The 24,933-nt window shown below is 35.9% G+C and overlaps 1 pseudogene; it reads right to left on the bottom strand.

The window, feature by feature from the left end:
* Window positions 1-3,584: 3,584 nt before the first annotated feature.
* On the bottom strand, window positions 3,585-22,645 carry LOC108478928 (probable metal-nicotianamine transporter YSL6; annotated as a pseudogene).
* Window positions 22,646-24,933: the final 2,288 nt, after the last annotated feature.

Consider the following 24,933-nt stretch of genomic DNA (forward strand, 5'->3'; position numbering starts at 1 on the left):
TTACGTGATCTAACTATGTGATATATGCTCTAGCATGTTACTCTTAACATGTAGACCGATTTGCATGTATGATCTGTTAATTGAATATTTGCACGGCATGTATTGTATGCTGCATTGCATCGGGGTTAGGTTATTTTATATAGAGGAAGTATTTTGAAAGGCTCCTAAGCTTGATATCTGGCAGCACAGCTGCAATTATCTGATTATGTGTCGCATTTCAGTACAACATGGTGTGTAGGGATGGGTGGTTTGATTTTATCCCCACATAGTGTGTAGGGTTGGATGGAGTTGGTGCGTAGAGGCTAGTGAGTAGGACTCTATTATTCTGCTATGTTATGCATGATATATTTATGATCAGCTAAGGCTCATTCGTATTTGATTTTGTATCTGAGTGGACTAAGGTTCACACCATTTCCATAAGGGGTTCAGGCCTGAGTTATCTAATATTTGGATGTATGCCTGATTTCTGATATTGTGATTACACACTGAGTTTGTGAAAACTCACCTTTTTCTGTTTAATCTGTATAGGTAATCCCTAGACTTGACGGTTTGGTGCAGCGGAGAACTCGACAGTGGCCACACATATTTAGACTGTTTTAATTCAGTTCTGGTATTCATTTCTTTTTAATTATGTTCTGGGTTGGTTGATGTAATTTGGGACTTTATGGACTTTATTTGGATTTTTAAATTATTTATGGAATTTTAGACTAAACTCGGTTTTCCTAAAAGTTAATGTTTTCGTACGCGAAACAATTCCCAAAAATTTATTGGGTTTTCAAAAGCTTTCTTAAATCAAATCAATTAAAACATGTTTTCTCTAACTAAGTAAAATTAATAATTGGGACCATTTTAGGTCAATGCATCTTTAAAAGAACACTCTCATGTGACATCTCTAGATTTGGCCATAACATTTAGGCCAAGTTTGGGGTGTTACAAAAAATAAACACATCATATAAAACTGAATTGAAGCAGCAGGTAATTCAATTAAAAAAAAGAAAGAAAAGTTATTCTCATGTTTAATTATGATTCATGATAAAAGGAAAAGAAGGAAACACAAACATCCTAAAATTCTTGCTGAAGCTTTATAAAAGCAAAGACTTAACCATATAAACACTTTCATTTTTAATAAGCTTAAGTAAAGCATTTAATTTCTGGGTTTTTTTTTAGCTAAAGCTCATGATGTTTGTAGTTGGCGTTTACCAAATATAAACACAGCATGGTTTTGTAAAATGCCTAAGGCTGAATTACAGGTTTGGGAAGAAAATTAAACAATGTATTGAAAATGGCCAATTATGCTGCTGTTATGTTTTTGTTAAAGTGTATGCTACTAAGATGATTTTGTTGAGTGTATACAGCTTGTATGCATGCTGCAACATTTGTGTAGTGCAGCAACATATTTTCTATTTTAGTTGCAATGTAATTTAGTTTGGTTGAGAATGAACTTTGATGTTGATGTTATGATGGGATGATTGAGCTAATATGTCAGGTTATCCATGTGTACAAGCAATGTTTTAATAGTCCCAATGCTAATTAGTGGGATTAGTTGAATATTTGGTAATTTATTTTGACTATTAATGTATTGTTTTCATATTGAATGAGCAAGCATATCAGTTGTGTAAAGCAGATTGCTTTCTTGTTGCACGTTTGTGAGCAAGTAAATTGTTCTTTGTTTCTTCATCCTTTGTTCTCTGTCTTGTTCTCTTCTTTTGCTGTTGTCAAAAACACAACAAATGGTATCATGAGCCCAAGTTTTTGAGGGCTTGTTTTTACTTCTGCTACTTGTTAAGAAAGACAAGAATCTGTTAAAGCCTGTCATCTTTGAGGGCTGCTTGTAAAAAAGATAGTAGCAGCTCACCCCTGTGAGACTCCCAAACAAGCTTGGGATAAGCTGAAGGAGATGATGGAATATGTGCATGGAGACACTCCACAGTAGGATGGAGTATGTGCAAGAAGAAATAGGACTGTAATTAACAAAGGAACAAGGCAAGATGTATTTGAAGGCAAGTTTCCAACTAAGGCTATGAAGGAGGAGAAGACTCTATTTGATGAAAAAATCTTTAGCATAAAAGGCTGGGATAGTCAAGTGTGCAAATCAGATTTGGTTGAGAATGAGGCCAAGGTTGAAGATGAATTTCTTGAGTAGGGTCAACTTGAAAGGCATTTTGGGACTGCCAAGCTCAAAAAAACTTGATGAATGATTGGTATTTGTAGCATAAAGGCCAAAGAAGAGTGTTGAAAATGGCCAACCATGTTGCTGTTATGTTTTTGTTAAAGTGTATGCTACTATGATGAGTTTGTTGAGTGCATACAGCTTGTATGCATGCTGTAGCATTTATGCATGTTGTAGTAACATATTTTCTGTTTTAGTTACAATGTAATTTAGTTTGGTTGAGAATGAACTTTGATGTTGATGTTTTGATAAGGTGATTGAGCTAATAAGTCACCTTATCCATGTGTACAAGCAATGTTTTAATAATCCCAATGCTAATTAGTGAGGTTAGTTGAATATTTGGTTATGTATTTTGACTATAAATGTATTGTTTTCATATTGAATGAGCAAGCATATCAGTTTTGTAAAGCAGATTGCTTCTGTGCTGCACGTTTGTGAGAAAGTAAATTGTTCTTTGTTTCTTCCTCTTTTGTTCTCTATATTGTTATCATCTTTTGCTGTTGTCAGAAACCCAACACAAGGCGGCTTTAGCTAACTCAATGCAAGAAAAGATCATTTATAACTATGAATATGATATAGCTACTTCCTTCTTTACAATTATTCTAGGAAGGAAGGTGATGATGCTAGTAAAAGACACCAAATGTCTAGTACCTAAAAGTTTCAATCACATTCTTCCACCAACAATAATTAAATTCTTCACAATGTTCACCCCTTCAAACTTCCTATTTGGTAGATGTGACTCGACTCAACTCAACCCACTACATTATGTCGTGAGAGTTTAAACCAGAATTGTAAAGCTATATTCAGTATTATCTCAGAATCCCAAAAAACTTTAGTCAGAATCCATTGACTTGTTCCACCTCTTTTATCCTTGCAGCTTACTAGGAACAACGATCACAATTTTTCTTTTTCCATTTTATTTTGTGTAGAATTCTAACTCCATCCATTTTGTGCCATGTGCAACCAGTATAACGCATAATCACCACTATAATATCCGTTCTCATACTTATAAAAGCTGCATAAAACAAGCCAATGGCTCATATTAATTCATGTGAAAGATGGCTAGCATAGCCTAGCTTAGCTTAGCCAAGAATCTATTGACTTATGCTTCCTCTAAACATATCCTTTCAAGTTGCTACCACTATTTGATTTATTTAGTTCCTGCCAACTCTGACAAGTCATCAATTTTCATGATACACTATATATAGGATCACAAAGAGATACACATTTCTATTAAATCTAAAACAAAATATAACTACCTGAAAATCTTAGACATATTGTTCTCTTAATCTCCATGTCTGTAAATATATAGACAACAGACATATGTAAACAAGCCAAGAAACCTTCCACTTTATACATACAATTTACTTTTACACACAATTACAACTTACAACATAGCCTGTACATTTCCTCATTAACTACTCATTGAAGGCCTGAAGTGCATGTAGATAGGTGGACTGATCCTGAATATTGAGAGGATAGCTGATGGTATTGTCCATATACCATCACCATAAATTAAACCTGAAGCGATGGCACCTGCATAATCCTCTGCATCCTTCCGGTTGATTCATTCCTATATAAACAATATTACTGTTCCAACAAACATGTCAATTGTAAAGTAATCTCCAATATAGAGTAGAACGGCCATAGCCATTGGAATAGGAATAAATTGTGAAATTTTCTTGGAAGTCACATCCCTTAGTAGGTTTACAAGCAAAGCACCCACGAAGAATCCACAACATAAAGCCAAACAGCTTGGGCAGCTCTGAAAAGCCTTCAATACCAAGAATTGCCATTTCTTTGTATATCACAGTATAAGGCACTTTGTATGGACTATCTGGTGCTCTGACTTCAAAAGCAGTCCAAAACAACCAGAATGTGAGTGGTGCAATGACACACCCATGGTTGTTCTTACTAACTAGCTCACAAACATAGACTTGGCTGATGATAGAGTGAAGTAACCAGTCTTGAAATCTTGTATTAATTTAGCTACTGTGGAGACAATGGACATCTTAACCCCACAGGCTGCCAAACCAGCCATGTCTCCACCATCACTTCCTACTAATGAAGCTATAATGAAAAGACCAATCTTTCCATAAGTGGAAGACAAGTTCCAGTCTGTAAGTCTAGTTCCATAAGAGTTGCAAAAGGCAAGGGTAGGGGCAAGAATGTATGAAACAAGAACCATATACCACTTGAGGGGTGGAAAGATGATTGGAATAGTGATTGTTGATATGGCGGCCAATGCCACATATCCAGCAGCCGCAAACCAAGTAGGTATAATGTCTTTGAGAAATATATCATCTAGTCCGTTAAAACTCTCATCATCTGTGGAAACAAAACAATATTTCAATTAACCTTCAATGGAAAAAAATGTGTGACAGCTAGAAAAAAGATGCATGCAATAAACACTTTTTCCTAGAAGTGTGACAAATTTTAAGAGTTTTCGACAAGGTGGATTTAATATTTGAATAGAGGCACTATATCATGCATCCATTAATGAGTTTTCACCAAGAACTACAATGTTTCACTGATAAATTCATTTAGTAGAAGCCACTCAGTAGTGAGTATGAAAGCCATTGAAACAAAACAGATACATAAACTGCAAAACAATGCATGCAAGCATCTGGCTAACAAGGGTATCCTTACCTATAACCTCTTGAGCAATGGGAAGTTTGCTCTGCTTGGTGCTTTTATTTCTCATTTCCTTTGTAGTTATGTATATTATCTTAATCAAGTTGTAAAGGCCATCTCCAAGGATAAGAGAAATAGCTATGAAAACATGCGACCACATGATAACCAAGAAATTTCATTTTACACAAGAGCGAGAGAAGAGAACATTTCAGTTAGGGTTAGAGATGGAAAATTATCAAGAAGGTGTGTAATACCCCTACCCGTATTCATTGCCGGAATAAGGTACGAGGCATTACCGGAGTTTACGAATTAATTTTTTTTTCAATTCAACATATTTTCATGATAGATTCATGCATTTATATAAGATAACGTCATCACATATCTATAACCAGGTTTGTTAACCATACTAATGGCTAACTTTACATTCATTTCACGTTAACATTTACTTTGTTAGCTTATACATGCCATTGATTTCCAAAATAAAGTTTCTTTATATACCGAAATCCCGAGGTTGATAAATGTGATGTGTCTCCACCAAATCCGACCTCCGAGCTCTTAACACTACAAAACAGGAAAAAGGAAGCGGGTAAGCACTTTGTGCTTAGTAAGCTCATGTAACAAGAATTATACTTACCTAATATTTTCAATACAATACAATAAACATCCATATATCCATTCAATGCATTATTACCCTAATATGCACAAACTCAACATTCAACTTAGTACAATAATTTCCATGTATCAATAATATATACTATGATTGATGAGCTCGTCAATACCATGATTTCCATTTCCTTGTTATTTTTCCATATTTATCCGTTAAATTTATCGGATTTTCGATGGATTTTTCAGATGTACACTTTTAGTGTACAATTCGGTCTGTCAATTCATATTCATGTGCGACATTTCCATTTCAGAGAGCACACTCATGAACCTCAACCTTGTAAGCGGGATTACCGGTCGAGCTAAATCTCGCAATATAAACTCATAGAGTATTGTCGGGATTACCACCAAAGCTAAATCCTGCAACAACAATTACTCTAATGAGCTTGGATCTGAATTACAGTCCAAAGCTAAATTGAGACCTAATTGGATTACCCGTCCGGCTAAATCCATTTTACACATATTCTTCTGGAGGGCTATATCAGATAGGATCACCCGTCCGGCTAGATCCTTTTACCGTCAATTCCTTTTCGAGATCCATCGAATTTTCCTTTCATTCAAACGGATTTCTTCCCATTTTATCAAATATATCAATGTTTTATTAATTTTCATACAATGAACATTCAAATCATATTCACATAAATAACATACAATCTCAAGCATTTAAGAATATAATTCAAGTTACATGAACTTACCTTGATACTTGTTTGTAAACAGTAAAAATCTATTAATCCCGAACTTTTTCCTTTCCTCGATCTAGCTTCAGATTTGAATCTTCTGGATCTAAATAAATAAATTTAATTATCAATTTAATACATTTCATGTTCATATGCAACATTCTCTATAATTCAACTATTATTTATAGTTCATTCAAAGCTGTCTACTTGAGTCATAGTCACTAAATTATTTATAACTTGAGCTACGGAACTCCAAATTAAGATCCGTTAATTTTCCCTGAAACTAGACTCATATATATTTTTATCATAAAATTTTCAGAATTTTTGGTTTAGCCAATCAGTACAGTTTATTCTTCAAAGTCATCCCTGTTCTGTTGTCTAACAGTTCTGACCCTTCTTCACTAAAAATAAATTATCTCTTTATACAGAATTCAAATGATGTTCTTATTTGTTTCTATTAAAAATAGACTCATTCAGAATTCTATACATATAAATTTAAATTCCTAATTATTTTTATTCAATTTTTTTATAATTTTTCAAAGTCAGAACAGGGGAACCCGAATTCATTCTGACCTTGTCTCACAAAATTCATTATATCTCAAAATTTACAAATCCATTGCTTACAATATTTCTTCTATGAGAAACTAGACTCAATAAGCTTTAATTCAATGTTTTGTTCATCTTCTAATTCTATTCCTACAATTTTGGTGATTTTTCAAAGTTAGTCTACTGCTGCTGTCCAAACTGTTTTAGTGCAAGTGTTTATTACCATTTTTCCCTAAGCTTTTAATAAATGATAATTTCGTCCCTACTCAATTAGCCTCTCAATTGAGCTGATTTTTCTCAATTAACATTTGATTCTATCACCTTAAACTAGTTTACAACCTTTAGGAATCAGAATTTCAGCAATAGACTTTAATTCCAAACATTTTCACAATTAGGTCCCAAAAATCAATTTCCATTGAAATTGCCTAATAAAATCATCTCATAAACAAGTTAAAGCTTTAATTTCATTCTATTTCATCATAAACTTACAGCACTCAACCATGGTGACTTTAAATTTCATCCATGAAATCAAAAACTAATGAATTTAATAGTAGGATCTACTTGTAAAAGTCTTAGAAACACAAAATTACAAGAAAAGGCAAGGATTAACTCACTTGGTGCAAAATTATGAAATACCAGCTTAGAGAACCCTCCTATGGCATTTTTAGCTGCTGAAATTGAAGAGAAATGAAGAAAAATCTAGATATTTCCTATTTAGTCCTAGTTTTATTTAGTTAATTTTGCAATATTTCAATTTTACCCTTAATTTATCAATTTTTCTGCTGATTTCATACCCTTGCCGTCCAGCCCAAATAAATTTTGGGTCTAATTGCTTTTTATATCCTTTCTCATTAGACTAATAAGCTATTTAATCACTCTAGCAACTTTTACACCTATTACAATTCAGTCCTTTTCATTTAATTGACTACCCAAACATTAAAATTTCCTAACGAAATTTTAATACCACATTAATAACATTTCATAATTATTTATAAAATTATTTTTGACTCGGTTTTACGAGATAGAGGTCCCGATACCTTATTTTACCCAATTTCTTCAATAATTTCTTTTTCTAACTAATCACTAAATTGATAAAATTTTCCTATCAATATTTTCATACGATTTTCCTATCATATAAATTTTCAAGCAAAAATATTGAAATAAATTTCTCTTTAAATCGAATTTGTGGTTACGAAACCACTGTTCCGATAACATTGAATTTACGCCATTACAACTCTCCCCCCCTTTTAAGGATTTTCGTCCTCGAAAATCTTACCAGTAAAGAGGTTTGGGTATTGTTTCCTCATTGCCTCCTCCGGTTCCCATGTTGCTTCCTCAATCCCGTGCTTTTGCCACAATACTTTCACCAAATTTATCTTTTTATTTCTAAGCTCTTTTGTCTCCGATTCTTCACTGTAAGTCATATCCGGTTGAATCTCTACTTCTGTCGGAGAAATAACATGTGAAGGATCTGATCGATATCGTCGTAACATAGATACATGAAAAACATTATGGATTCTATCAAGTTCCGTGGTAATGCCAATCGATGTTTACCGGTCCAATTCTTTCTTTGATTTCATAGGGCCGATAAATCTTGGACTCAATTTACCCTTTCGATCGAATCAAGAACTTTCTTCCAAGGAGACACTTTCAGAAATACCTTGTCACTGACTTGAAATTCAATCTCTTTTCGCTTAAGGTTGGCATATGATTTTTGACGATCGGAAGCTACTTTTAGACTATCTCGAATAACCTTTACTTTTTCTTCTGTTTCCCGGATCAAATCAACCCCATGTATCTTCCTTTCACTGAGCTCTGTCCAATATAACGGTGTTCTACATTTTCTACCATACAAAGCTTCATACGGAGCCATTTTAATACTAGACTGATAACTGTTATTGTAAGCAAATTCAATCAAAGGTAAACCTCTCCCAATTACCTTCAAACTCTAGTATACAACATTGGAGCATATCTTCCAATACTTGAATTACACGCTCAGATTGACCATCTGTCTGAGGATGAAATGCAGTGCTGAAATACAATTGAGTACCCAAGGCTTCTTGCAATTTGTCCTAAAAACGAGACGTAAATCGGGGATCTCTATCTGATATAATGGAGACAGGCACTCCATGTAACCTGACAATCTCAGATATGTACAGTTCAGCTAGTTTATCTAAAGAATAATCCATACGCATTAGGAATAAAGTGAGTGACTTTGTCAATCGGTCGCAATCACCCAAATAGCATCTTTTTCCTCGGAGACAAAGGTAGCCCCGATACAAAATCCATAGTGATTCTTTCCCATTTCCATTCCGGTATAGTAATTGGCTGAAGTAACCCCGAAGGTACCTGATGTTCAGCTTTAACTTGTTGACATATTAAACACCTTGATGCAAACTCGGAGATGTCACGTTTCATTCCGACCACCAAGACATCTTTTTCAGATCATTATACATTTTATTACTCCCGGATGTACGACATAGTACTACTGTGGGCCTCGCGTAGAATCTTTCAGATAAGCTCAATTCGAGGTACACATACCCTACCTACGAATAATAAACAATCATCGAACCAATCAAATTCGTAATCATTACCGACTCACACTGTGTCCGCTTATCCTGTAACTTCTCTTCATTCTTCTGAGCTTCACATATTTGCTGTAAAAATGTCGGTTTAGCTCTCAATTCAGCTAGGATTGAACCATCATCAGTCAATGATAACCGGGTATTCATAGCTCGTAAAGCAAACAGAGATTTCGCTCAAAGCATCAGCTACAACATTAGCCTTACCCGGATGGTAATCAATAATCAAATCATAGTCCTTTATCAGTTCAAGCCACCTGCGCTGTCTCAAATTCAAATCTTTCTGTGTCATCAAATATTTCAAGCTTTTATGATCAAGTATAAATATGACATTTCACCGTACAAGTAATGCCGCCATATCTTGGTATAAATACAATAGCAGCTAATTCAAGATCATGTACTGGGTAATTTCCTTCATGTGGTTTAAGTTGTCTTGAAGCATAGGCTATTACTTTACCTTCTTGCATCAAAACACAACCTAAACCATTTAATGAGGCATCACTGTAAATAACAAATTCCTTACCCGGTTCAGGCTGCACTAATATAATTGCTTTCGTTAATAGGTCTTTCAATCGGTTGAAACTTTGTTGACATTCATCAGTCCACTCGAACTTTACATCTTTCTGCAATAATCGAGTCATTGGAGAAGCTATCATAGAGAATCCCTGTACAAATCTCCGATAATAACCAGCTAAACCCAAGAAACTTCTAACTTCAGATACATTCTTCGGTGGACTCCAATTGACAATAGTTGAGATTTTATTTGGATCTACCCTGATGCCTTCGGCATATACAATGTGTCCAAGAAAACCCACTTCTCGAAGCCAAAATTCACATTTACTGAATTTAGCATACAACTGCTTCTCTCGTAGAATTTGCAACACAATTCTCAAATGTTCGCATGTTCTTCTTCATCCGAGAATAAACCAAAATATCATCAATGAATACTACTACAAATCTGTCTAAGCACGGTCGAATATCCGATTCATCAAATCCATGAATCTGCAGTGCATTAGTTAGCCCAAACGGTATAACTAGAAACTCATAATGCCCGTACACGGTTCTAAAGGCTGTTTTTGGCATATCGACTCCTTTACCCGAATCGATAATAACTCGATCGAAGATCAATCTTTGAAAACATAGTAGCACCTTTCGGTGATCAAATAAATCATCAATCCGGGTAACGGTACTTATTCTTTATGGTTACTTTATTAAGTCTGGTAGTCGATACACAATCTCAAAGACCCATCTTTCTTTTTCACAAATGTAACCGGAGCACCCTAAGGTGAATGACTCGGTCGAACAAAACCCCCGTCAACAAGCTCTTGCAATTGTGTCTTTAACTCTTTTAATTCTATAGGAGCCATCCAAGATGCGGAGCTATGGAGATCGGAGTAGTTCGGAATCAAATCTATAGAAAATTCCACTTCTCTTCTCGGTGGCAATCTTGGTAATTCTTCCGAAACACATCAAAAATTCACATACCATCGAATCGCTCGTATCTTTGACTCGAGATACCTTGGTGTCGAGTACATAAGCCAAGTAAGCATCATACCCTTTTGACATACCTGCTGTCGCCATTATGAAATCATATCGATAACCCTCCGTCTCGATCGATTTAACCCAGAGCAACTTACTATTCTGACATTTTAACACAATATATTTTTGTTTACAATTTACTACCGCATCATGCTGGGTTAACCAATCCATACCCAATATCACGTCAAATTTATCAAATGGCAGTAACATCAAATCAGCCGGGAAACAATAACCTCTTACCATCAGTGGACAATTTTTACAAATTTTATCCACTAACACAGACTGGCCCAGGGGGTTCGAGACTTTAACCACAAATTCAGTAGGTTCAACTGATAAATTTTTAACAATTGCAAGTTTAACACATATATATGAATACGTAGAACCAAGATCAATCAATGCAGTAATATCAGTATCAAGTAAAGAAAATGTACCAGTAATAACATCGGGTGCTGAAGCATCTTCTCTGGCACGAATGGCATATGTCCTAGCAGGTGCTCGTACCTCAGGCCTGCCTATAGTATCTTTTGTAGCTCCTCGACTACCACCGACATTACCGGATGGTCGAGGTGGTCGCCTCGAAACTAGATTACTTGGCTTCGATATATGTTCAACTTCTTTTTCAACCCTTTCTGGACAATCTCTGAGGAAATGGTCAAAAGAACCACATCGGTAACAAGCCCCACTATTAAATCGGCATTCAACAAAATGAGCTTTATTACAGTACTGGCATCTCGGTTTAGGAGTGCCAACACCGCCAACACCGGTCATCGATGGAGTAGAAGGCCTTGGATTAGTGCGTTGAGAACCTCGTTCTTTGCCCAAATACCCAATGGTCAAGTAGAACGATCCGATATTTCTTCAATTTCTTTGAAGCGTAAAACGGGATTTTCCCATCGGTCTTTTACTAAAATTCGAGCTTCCTCTCACTGTTTCTTTTCTTTGCTCAATTCTTACGCTTTATAAGCTCTCTCGCCAATGTAGCAAACTCTCGAATTTCAAGAATTCGATCAAGAACTTAATGTCTTCATTCAACCCTTCTTGAATCGTTTGCACATTTCAACTTCCATTGTACCCATTCTCGAGCATATTTACTCAATCGAACAAATTCTCTTTCATATTCAGATATTGATCTATTGCCTGTTTCACTCAAGAAATTCTTTTCTTTTCGGTCAAGGAACCTCTGGTGATATATTTTTTTTCGAACTCGATTCGAAAGAATTCCCATATAATTTCTTCTTTCGGAACAATTGAAGCTTTAGTATTCCACCAATGGTAAGCTGTATCTTTTAGCAGTGAGACGGCACATTTCAGACATTCTTCTGGTGTACAAGATAATTCTTCCAGAACCCGAGTAGTATTTTCTAACCAGAATTCAGCCCGTTCGGAATCATCATCAACTGCTGCTCGAAATTCTTCGGCCCTATATTTTCGAATTTTATCTACTGGAGCTTTTCCTTTTTTGACAGATTCAGTACCTGTACCTTGTGGGATCTCGGGAATCGGTGAAGGAGCAGGAGGGGGAGCTTGAACTTGCTGCACTACAGGGTTAGTTCTTAAGTATTGATTAAACCATTCATTCATCATTTGAAAGAAGGTTGTTTTGCCTCCTCCCTCGACCCTCCGTCTCGGGCCTTCTCGCTAGTTTCTTCTCTTTGTACTGAAGCCGGAGCATGACTCCCAGCTTCCTCAGATTGAGCTCGGTCGGATGACATTACTATAAGAAAAACACATTTTAAATGGTTAGGAGATATCACACTATCAATAATAATTTAAATGGCATGTATAGCTAATCCCGTATTTGCTACATCGGTCTTAGAACCGGCTAAACCGTAGCTCTGATACCAATAAATGTAATACCCCTACCCGTATTCATTGCCGGAATAGGGTACGAGGCATTACCGGAGTTTACGAATTAATTTTTTTTTCAATTCAACATATTTTCATGATAGATTCATGCATTTATATAAGATAACGTCATCACATATCTATAACTGTGTTTGTTAACCATACTAATGGCTAACTTTACATTCATTTCACGTTAACATTTACTTTGTTAGCTTATACATGCCATTGATTTCCAAAATAAAGTTTCTTTATATACCGAAATCCTGAGGTTGACAGTGTGATGTGTCTCCGACCAAATCCGACCTCCGAGCTCTTAACACTACAAAACAGGGAAAAAGGAAACGGGGTAAGCACTTTTTGCTTAGTAAGCTCATGTAACAAGAATTATACTTACCTAATATTTTCAATACAATACAATAAACATCCATATATCCATTCAATGCATTATTACCCTAATATGCACAAACTCAACATTCAACTTAGTACAATAATTTCCATGTATCAATAATATATACTATGATTGATGAGCTCGTCAATACCATGATTTCCATTTCCTTGTTATTTTTCCATATTTATCCCGTTAAATTTATCGGATTTTCGATGGATTTTTCAGATGTACACTTTTAGTGTACAATTCCGGGTCTGTCAATTCATATTCATGTGCGCACATTTCCATTTCAGAGAGCACACTCCCGCGAACCTCAACCTTGTAGCGGGATTACCAGTCCAGGCTAAATCCCCTGCAATATAAACTCATAGAGTATTGTCGGGATTACCAGTCCAGGCTAAATCCCCTGCAACAACAATTACTCTAATGAGCTTGGATCCGAATTACTACCAAAGCTAAATTAGACCTAATTCGGATTACCCGTCCGGGCTAAATCCATTTTACACATATTCTTCGGGAGGGCTATATCAGGATAGGATCACCCGTCCGGGCTAGATCCTTTTTACCGTCAATTCCTTTTCAGAGATCCATCGAATTTTCCTTTCATTCAAACGGGATTTCTTCCCATTTTATCAAATATATCAATGTTTTATTAATTTTCATACAATGAACATTCAAATCATATTCACATAAATAACATACAATCTCAAGCATTTAAGAATATAATTCAAGTTACATGAACTTACCTTGATACTTGTTTGTAAACAGTAAAAATCTATTAATCCCGAACTTTTTCCTTTCCTCGATCTAGCTTCGTATTTGAATCTTCTGGATCTAAATAAATAAATTTAATTATCAATTTAATACATTTCATGTTCATATGCAACATTCTCTATAATTCAACTATTATTTATAGTTCATTCAAAGCTGTCTACTTGAGTCATAGTCACTAAATTATTTATAACTTGAGCTACGGAACTCCAAATTAAGATCCGTTAATTTTCCCTGAAACTAGACTCATATATATTTTTATCATAAAATTTTCAGAATTTTTGGTTTAGCCAATCAGTACAGTTTATTCTTCAAAGTCATCCCTGTTCTGTTGTCTAACAGTTCTGACCCTTCTTCACTAAAATAAATTATCTCTTTATACAGAATTCAAATGATGTTCTTATTTGTTTCTATTAAAATAGACTCATTCAGAATTCTATACATATAAATTTAAATTCCTAATTATTTTTATTCAATTTTTTTATAATTTTTCAAAGTCAGAATAGGGGAACCCGAATTCATTCTGACCTTGTCTCACAAAATTCATTATATCTCAAAATTTACAAATCCATTGCTTACAATATTTCTTCTATGAGAAACTAGACTCAATAAGCTTTAATTCAATGTTTTGTTCATCTTCTAATTCTATTCCTACAATTTTTGGTGATTTTTCAAAGTTAGTCTACTGCTGCTGTCCAAACTGTTTTAGTGCAAGCTGTTTATTACCATTTTTCCCCTAAGCTTTTAATAAATGATAATTTCGTCCCTACTCAATTAGCCTCTCAATTGAGCTGATTTTTCTCAATTAACATTTGATTCTATCACCTTAAACTAGTTTACAACCTTTAGGAATCAGAATTTCAGCAATAGACTTTAATTCCAAACATTTTCACAATTAGGTCCCAAAAATCAATTTCCATTGAAATTGCCTAATAAAATCATCTCATAAACAAGTTAAAGCTTTAATTTCATTCTATTTCATCATAAACTTACAGCACTCAACCATGGTGACTTTAAATTTCATCCATGAAATCAAAAACTAATGAATTTAATAGTAGGATCTACTTGTAAAAGTCTTAGAAACACAAAAATTACAAGAAAAAGGCAAGGATTAACTCACTTGGTGCAAAAATTATGAAATACCAGCTTAGAGAACCCTCCTATGGCATTTTTAGCTGCTGAAATTGAAGAGAAATGAAGAAAAATCTAGATATTTCCTATTTAGTCCTAGTTTTATTTAGTTAATTTTGCAATATTTCAATTTTACCCTTAATTTATCAATTTTTCTGCTGATTTCATACCCTTGCCGTCCAGCCCAAATAAATTTTGGGTCTAATTGCTTTTTATATCCTTTCTCATTAGACTAATAAGCTATTTAATCACTCTAGCAACTTTTACACCTATTACAATTCAGTCCTTTTCATTTAATTGACTACCCAAACATTAAAATTTCCTAACGAAATTTTAATACCACATTAATAACATTTCATAATTATTTATAAAATTATTTTTGACTCGGTTTTACGAGATAGAGGTCCCGATACCTTATTTTACCCAATTTCTTCAATAATTTCTTTTTCTAACTAATCACTAAATTGATAAAATTTTCCTATCAATATTTTCATACGATTTTCCTATCATATAAATTTTCAAGCAAAAATATTGAAATAAATTTCTCTTTAAATCGGATTTGTGGTTACGAAACCACTGTTCCGATAACATTGAATTTATGCCATTACAAGGTGCAAGGGAAAGAAACATCAAGACTTTATACAACTGTGAAACAGAACTAAAAACATCAAATTCTTTCACTGTACCTTATACCCGTAAAGACCTTTAAAATTATTGCCCTCCAGGCCAAAAGGATACCAGTCCCTAGCACGTGCAAAAATAAAGGGCCAGAGGAAACCCCATGATATGATTGCACCAAAAAGAACAGAGCAGTTTACAATGTGCGGGCAAATAAGACCACAACCAACATAGGTTGGACTAAAGTCAAAATAGAACCTGCATGAAACATCAAAATATCCATAAATCATTTAATAGAAATATCAACAACCATGTTAATAATATTTTCCTCTGGTTACCATCATTTGTGTCCTCTAGTTAACAGTAGTGCAGGTTCTATTGCCTTCAGCCAATATTGAACATGAAATATTAAATATTCTCATTAACGTATAGGCATTCTTTCAACAAGGGAAGTAAGAGAGAGAGAGTTCGCATGGGAAATTTAACTTGAGAGAAACTTACGAGTTTTTGAACAGCGTTAAGCCAAATGTAGAAAAATTATCAAACCCGCAAGAATCTCCAATACCACTGAAAAACCACTTAAAGTAGCTCCAAATTAAACTTATGCTCAGATATTTTCCAAGGCACTTAACTTTCTTCCTGCAACAAACTCAAAAAAATCATGCTTACAATCCGAGAAAGAAAAAACTAGTTTACTAAAGGCCAAAACTATTCTTTCTAGTTATTTATGAACAAAACTTTATGATTTAAGCAGTTAGTTCACTCAAGTCGTAAATGCATGGTTGCCAGAATTCGATAGGCCTTCCAGTCTTCATTATCTAGTTTGGCAACTTGAACAAAAAAATCATTTTCCTTTCAACTAAACTTAGACAATTAAGTCCTACAATAGTGAATCTGTATGTACCCTATTAAAAAACTATGAGCAAAATGAATCTTATAAGTACCCTACAAGCTCAGCACCAGTGTTGGTATGGAAACTATTTATCAACATGGCTGTGGCCGTTCCACTTGGATATGTAAATTTATAATCCAAGATCATTACCTGACAAAAGTTAAGAGACAGAATTAGAAGGCTAACTTATAAAAAACAATCACATAGTATGAGAAAACCTTCTAGCAAATACACTGACATTATAAAAATTAGCCAGAACACTAAACATAATATTTTTTTGGATAATCAGGATAGAGGGGAAGGATGCTAGAGATTACACCCCAAGCTCTTATGCAACATAACACAAGCATCTTGTCACAACGCCAAGAGCTTGCTGGCCACTATACAGAACATTTATTACACCTCAAAAACTAGGTTTTTTTATTAGATCACGAAAAATTACTAATAAGTAAAAATATATGGCATTAGTTGATTTAAAATAAGGTTGATTACAAGAAATGTCAATACCAACACCAGGATTACATCCAGAAAACTTTTACCTGGATAGAGCTAAGTTTATCAAAGATTCAAGAACATGTCTTTACAACCTAAAAATGCAATGTAAAGTCTAAACTGTATTGGAAAAGAAGTATATAATAAGTTCTACTATACAAAGCAGAGTAAGACTAAATAGCCCAAAGAAGTTAACAACAAAGAGAAAACCAGTCATCCATCCTAACCCTAGGTTCTTACTATCTTCCGCTCGGTTCCCAGGGTAATCAGCACTGATAAGATTATATGTTCTCTTATTCATTGTGATCAGATACGATCCAAATCCACCTAGCAAAACAATTAGATAGATCTATTAAAGGCATGACCTCAGAGTCATTCAACTTATTTTAAAAACTAAAATTAAGCTTCCTCAATGTTAGGAGTAACAACTAGTTAAACAAAAGTTAGTTAAAAAGGGTTAGTTATGAATTGTAGTAGTTAATAGTAATCAGTTAGTTAACAGTTACTCCTCATCTGTATAAAACACTTAGTTCTCTTCATTAATGAAGCAAGTTAGAATCGTTATTCATCATTTCTTGCTGGTATGATCTTGACATGGTATCAAGAGCTATGGTTTTCTTGGTGTAGTTAGTTTTTTTTTTCATGGAGACTGAAACTATTCCTGCGTGAGATACACCTCGCCACTTGTCTAACACTAAGGGAGCAGTTCATTCTCAAGGACCCAGCAACATAACTCTATAGAACATTCATTACTTCTCTAAGCATGATACAATTAAACCTGGGGAGCACAATTTTTTGTTATGGAAGCATCAGATCTTGTTAATTCTTGAAGGATATGATCTTGAAGGGTTTGTGCTAGGCACAGTTTCTGTTCCACCCTCTCACCTACATGGACCTAAAGGTCAGTATGTTGATAATCCTGCATTTCTTATTCATAAAAAGCAGGACAAGTTCTTAGATTATTGGTTGCTTTCAACAGTTACAGATGAAGTCTTGGTCCATCTCACGTCAGCCAAGACTAGCTTTGTTATTTGGACAGTTATTAGAAGGATATTTGGTGCCAGATCCAATGTTAAGCTATCGAGCATGCGTTATACACTCTACTCTCCCAAGAAAATAGGTCTTACTGTCAAAGAATATTTGGCTAAGGTGAAGAGCTTGAGCGATAATCTCATCGCTGTTGGCAGTATGGTTATAGAACAAGAACAAGTGAGTATTATATTAGTTGGTCTCTCGATCAATTATGAGTTTGTTCATGTGGTTTCCTCCGCCACTCCTAAGTCACTTGATTTGTTAACATAAATGCTTCTTGACTGTGAGGCATGACAACTAGCCTCACTGGCAGAGGTTCCCTTCCAGGCCAATTTAGAGACCCATCAGAAGCAAGACAGTTCAGAAATTTCAAAACACACTAGTGCTCCAGCTATTCACACAAGTACAAACATGGTCACCGAGGGCAAAGACATGGTTGGTCTCGTGGACGGGGTTGTGGCAGTGGCTGGAGTTGGTCACGGACTAGGCCACAATGTTAGTTATGTGGCAAAATTGGTCACCCAGCTTAGATGTGCTATCACCGATTTGATGAGACCTTTTTAGATGTTGGTTTGAACCACTCGATGTCAATTAATTACCATCAGTTCAATGATCAGGGATGTTCTCCTACTGTTCCTACTTGCACTCATATGTCTCACACTTGTAGTCCATGTTACTCATCTTCCATCTCATCATCTCATTCCTCTCCTCGACAGCCTCTCTCTGCTAGTCCTGATCAGGCCTAGTATTTAGACTCTAGAGTAACTAATTATATCACATCTGCTATGGCTACCCTATCAACTATTTCTCCTTATACAGGTATGAAGCAAGTCTCCATGGGGAATGGTGCCTCTGTTTTGATTGCTAATGTAGGCTCTTCTAGCTTGTTGGCTGGTTCTCGGCTTTTGCACCTAAAAAATGTGCTTCATGTTTCTACTGTATGCAAGAACTTTCTGTCTGCTGGTCAGTTTGCACGTGATAATTCTATATATTTTGAGTTTCACCCATTGCTTTACTTTGTGAAGGATATTCAGACAAGGAAAGTCCTCCTAGTGGGCCGCATGCATGATGGCCTCTACAGGTTTGATGTCTAGTTAGAACTCTAACAAACCTGTTGCTTTTTCACAATCGAATTCGACAATCCTATGTACAGCTCAGCTCACTTCTTTTCCTGTATTGTGGCATAATAGACTCGACCACTCATGTACTGGTGTACTTGTGGATGTTTTGCGTGGTTGTAATGTTCCTTTTACCCACAAAAAAATTATCTATTATTTGTTCAGCCTATCGTTTAGGAAAAACTCATAAGCTGCCTTTTAGTCCTTCAAAAACTTTGTATTCGTTGCCTTTTAAATTAGTGGAAACTGATATTTGGGCCCTACTTATCTAAAGTCCAATGGATTTGTTTATTATGTCTCCTTTGTGGATATGCATGGCAGGTATACCTGGGTGTACTTTATACAATCAAAGTTAGAAGTTTTCAAGTGTTTTCTTCATTTTTATGATATGGTTCGAGTTCAATTTGGTTGCTCTGTCAAGATGCTTCAAACTGATGGGGGTGAATTTCGGTCTAAGGAGTTGTCTCGAGTTGGTATTCACCATTGGGTCACCTATCCCCACACTTCTGAGCAGTACGGGGTGGTTGAAAGGAAGCATCGACAGCTAGTTGACAAGGGGTTGACACTTCTTGCACAGGCATCTTTACCATTGGAGTTCTAGTCTTATGCCTTTGTACATGCGGTTCACTTGATGAATAGCCTCCATACTCTTATTCTACAAAAGCCCTTATGAGGTGCTCTACAAGGTCTGCCCTGACTATTCTCACCTAAAGGTACTTGGATGCACATGTTATCCTTACTTGCGGCCATTTCGGCAGCACAAGCTTCAATTTTGGTCCAAACAGTGTGTGTTCATTGGAGTAGCATTAAATCAGAAAGGTTACCAGTACCTTGATACGAATGGCTGTATCTTTGTCTCTCGTCATGTCACATTTGATGAATCACAATTTCCTTTCAAAAAGGGTTTCCTTTTACCTTATTGTTCTAATTCAATTAGGTCTTCTCATCACAAGTCTTGTATTCCCTTGGTGGTAGCTCCTGCCCCCTTAACCCAAAATTCTTCAGGTTTAGAACAACCTATATCCTCTCCTGTGGTAGGGCCCATTCAATCTTCTTCTGGTCTATGATCTCTTGGTGGTCATTTTGGTTCAGCAGATACACATGCCAATTCCTTTGATCAACCTGCTCTTCAACCTATTCTTTCTGCTAGGACTGTTCCTTATATGAGTACTCATCCAATACAAACCTGATAAAAAAATGGCATTTTCAAGCCTAAGCTATTCACCTCAGTCTTAACAGAGAAGGAGCCTACATTTATTATTAAAGCTTTTCTTGAACAGCGGCTGCACAGGCTGAGTACAAGGCTTTACTCGTGAATGACACCTGGGATTTGGTACCCTTACCTGAAAATCGTAGGGTTGTTGGCTATAAATGGATCTTTAAGGTCAAAAGACATGCTGATGGCTCGGTGGCTCGATACAAGGGCAGACTGGTCGTCAAAGGCTACCTTCAAGAGGCAGTCATTGATTTTCAAGAAACTTTTAGCCTTGTCGTTAAGCCAACAACCATTCGAGTGGTTCTGGCTCTAGTAGTTTTTTTGGGGTGGACACTCAAGCAAGTAGACATTAACAACGCCTTCTTAAATGGTGACTTGCAGGAGGAAATATACATGGTACAACCACCAGGATCTGAACAACACGGGTATAGTGGTCAACAGTTGGTCTGCAGATTGAAGAAAACTGTCTATGGTCTTAAGCAAGCACCTCGGGCCTAGTTCCACAAGCTACGAGATTTCTTTTAAGCTACACAGTTTGCTATTTCGAAGGTTGACAACTCTCTTTTTATTCATCAATCATGGTCTCAACTGATTTATGTTCTTGTGTACGTCGACAACATTATTGTCACTGGGACAAACTCACAAGCTATAGATCAGTTTGTCAAAGATCTTGATGTTTATTTCTCGTTAAAAGATTTGGGAAGGTTGAGCTATTTTCTTGGTATTGAGGTCAGCTATACTCCAGATGGGATTTTTCTTAGTCAAAGGAAGTACATACTCGATCTTCTAACAAGGGCCTCTATGGACAAGTCCAACAAATTGCCAACACCTATGGTCACAACGTGTTATTTATCAGCTCATGAAGGTACTCCAGTAGATAATGCACACGAGTATAGAAGCATAGTTGGTGTCTTACGGTATGTCGTAATTACCAGGCCAGATATAGCATTCTCTGTTAATAAGGTTCGTCAATTCATGCACAAACCGTTGGATTTGCATTTTAAGGCTGTAAAACGAATCCTTCGATATTTGAGAGGGACCTTGGATCATGGCATAAAGTTTACTCAGCGGTCAAAGTTTCTGCTTGAAGGTTTTTCAAATGCTAGTTGGGGTTTAGATGCTGATGATCATCGATCAACCTCAGGTTACTGTATTTTTCTTGGAGGAAATCCAGTTTCCTAGAGTTCCAGGAAATAGCAGGTGGTCTCAAGGTTTACTGCTGAGGTGGAATATCGAAGCCTTGCTCATGTCACTACCAAAATAGCCTAGATTCAATCATTGTTTTCTGAATTGGGAGCTCCTGTTAAGGGCAAAGCATTGGTGTGGTGTGATAGCCGAAAATCCTGTCATGCATTTGAAATTCAAACACATTGAGTTGGATTTATTTTTTGTGTGAGAGAAAGTTGCCAGTGGATTGTTTCAGGTGGGGCATGTTCCAAGTCAAGAACAGACTACAGATGTCTTGACAAAACCCTTATCAGTAGGACTATTTCATAAATTTAGGAGTCAAGTTCAAATTATTCCTAATGACAGTGAAGTTCTAGGGAGGAAGTCAATTAGCACGGAGCATGTTAGGAGTAACAACTAGTTAAATAGAAGTTAGTTAAAAAGGGTTAGTTATGAATTGTAGTAGTTAACAGATAGTTAATCAGTTAGTTAACAGTTACTCACCATCTGTGTAAAATACTTAGTTCACTTCATTAATGAAGCAAGTCAGAATCATTATTCATCTCTTCTTGCTAGTATGATCTTGACACTCAATACAATTAATCAATGACACCAAATTCTAATGAGCTTAAAAATTAACTAAATAACAAATCTATTAGTTATTTTTAATCATTTAAAATGAAAAATTAACAACAAAATTAAGCTTCAAACTAAACAGAAACAAGCTAAGTACGTTTTTAGTCATATCATAAACCACAAAACAATACTAAACAAAGGTCAATCAAAGGTGGTATAAAGTGTAAGCTTTTTTTTTAAAGTGTTTTATTTACCACTAAAAGTGAAGCCGTAACAAACGACGACACAAGTCTAAATGACGGTGTTTTCTTGTTTTGTAAAAGGCGAAACTTGAAACCCTAACTTAGACAGGAAACTGGTCCAGGATTTTATGAAGAAGAATCCAAGCAAACCAGTGTCGATGTTCAATGTAGGGATAATTCCAACCGTTAGATTTAGCTTGTGTGTGATGATGCAAAAGAGAGTTGCTAACAAGGCACTCACCACGAGCCCTCTTATCGTTATCTGCTCTTTCTATTCTAGAACTCGCTCCAACTCGACACCGCTGTCATTGTTGAGAATCGATGGCTCCGATATGTCGATTCCCATGCTTTTTTATGGATCTAGTCAGGTTTCTTGGTTTTTTTTTTTTTTTGAGGGGATCTAAAAAAACATAGTATACAGTTGGCACTTGCGTCTTGGAGTTCAGAAGTGACGACGTGTCAAATTAAAGATTAGTTAAAATCTATTTTGTTTGATTCCCGAGGTAACTAATTTTATATATTACCGCCACTAATGCCGATAGCATGGCTGTGATTCTCGCGAAGATTTTGATTTCATGAAAACAAAATTGAAAATTAGATTGATTTAATTTTAAAATCCATACCTACAATGTAAATGTATAATAAAATTACCTAATACATATATTTATAAAAAAAATTTATAAATATCTGAGTACAAATTATATTTATATTTCTATTATTTATTATACAAAAGATATGAAATGGCAAATACACCCTTATAAGTATAATATAATTTGCTTTATAAAATAAATGTATTTTTACATTGATTTGGTGTCCGGCTAACTTGTGACATAAAACTCAGAAATAACTATTTAAGGTTAAATTTTTCTATTAGTTACTTAGTAAAAGTTGTGGATTTAATCATGTTATACACTAATAATCACCTACCCGAAACCCAGATAAGATCCGAGTCGCCTACTCGCGACACGGCTAAGTCCCACCAGATGGATGCACTCGAGATGCATAGTGAAAGGATAGCCAGGGGAGCTCGTGTCTTAGCTCACATGTACCCAAGGAGTTCGCATGAAGAGAACCGCAAGATCTAGCACGCAAGTTGGAACGGGTCACGTGTTCAACATGCCTAAGGTCTGCTCAGAATGTTAGTCCTATGAATAGTAGGGCCAAGTCGTGAACAATGGAATTAAATTATGAATAGTGATAATATGTATTTATACTTGAATGTTTCCTTCAATGAAAGATAAAGAAAATTACTCAACAATTGGTGCGGTGAGCGTGGATGAATTTCTAATCATTAGATTTCTTTAGTTTCAAAGAAAAATTGCTCACCAAAACTAGAAATTCCCCTTTAATTTTTCGTCTGAACAGGCTAGAGCCTCAGGCTCTAGCAACCAACCTAACAAAATAGATATGTTTGCTGGATGGTTCGCCAATCGACCGTAGAATCTCAACAATGTGGCTCATTAGGGAATCTCTAGTCCATTGGAGTTGAACATGTCCACTGGTCATGGGCTGCTACTCTTTTCCAACCAAGAAGCATCACCACAACAATTCCTCATTCTCCAGGAACAGATGAAGTTTATGAAGGATAAGATGGTTACACAAGAGGCACGGTTTGAGCAACAGCAGACTTTTCAGCAGGAATTATTGAAATAGAATGAGGAGTTGAGAAGAAAGGTAAACTCCAACACTTCTAATTTTTATAACAATGTGAATGCATAGGACGAAGCTTCGAGCATGCATGTAAGGGAGTGGAAAAGCAAGATGGATGAACTGCGACGGGATGTAAGAACGTTATACCCTGAATCTCAAAACGTGGATTGATTGTTCTGTTTTAACAATCCATTGGCCCCTGAGATAGCAACGGTGAACTTGCCACATGATTTCAAAGTCCCAAAGAACATGTTTGAAGGGAGAAGGGACCCACAAGTCCATTTGATGCAATACAATGATTACATGAATATGTTGGGAGCAAAGTGTAAGGATTTTTCTACGTCGAAGTGCTAAGGACTGCTATTTATCTCCTCCCAAAGGCTCAATTTAAAGTTTCTCTCAGTTAGGAAAAATTTTTTTGAGGAGATTCAAAACCCACAGAACGATCATGAACCCGTCTATGGGACTGACGTCAGTAAAATAGAGAGAGGGTGAGTCCTTCAAGGATTATGTGAAGCGGTTTCATGTGGCCACTCTAAACACGAAGAATTTGGAGGTTCAATGGGCTATTAATGCCTTCATAATGGGGGGTACAAAATGATCACATACAATACTCCTTTACTGATAATAGACTACAGAGTCTGGCTGATTTGTACAAGCAGGCCCACAAGTTTGTAGAGGCAAAAGAGATCAAGAGGGCGTTACATGGCACTTTTTAGAGGAAGGACATGCAATTTAGAAATTGAGAGATAGCTCACAATAGGTAGGGCCCACTAAACCAGTCGTTGCGAGTGAGAAGTGTTGGGTAGTAAAGAAATCAGACGCAAGGTGATTCTCTCAGGGCACTATAGATATCTCAACTAGAGTATACTAGGAGATATATCCCCCATGGCAGGTTCAAAGTTTATACTCATTTGAACGCTAATCACTTTTACATTCTGAACTAGGTAAAGAGTCTTGGAATTCTTCCTAAGCCTTCCTAAG

Source organism: Gossypium arboreum, chromosome 4, assembly GCF_025698485.1.
Source record: "Gossypium arboreum isolate Shixiya-1 chromosome 4, ASM2569848v2, whole genome shotgun sequence".
Classification (NCBI taxonomy): Eukaryota; Viridiplantae; Streptophyta; class Magnoliopsida; order Malvales; family Malvaceae; genus Gossypium; species Gossypium arboreum.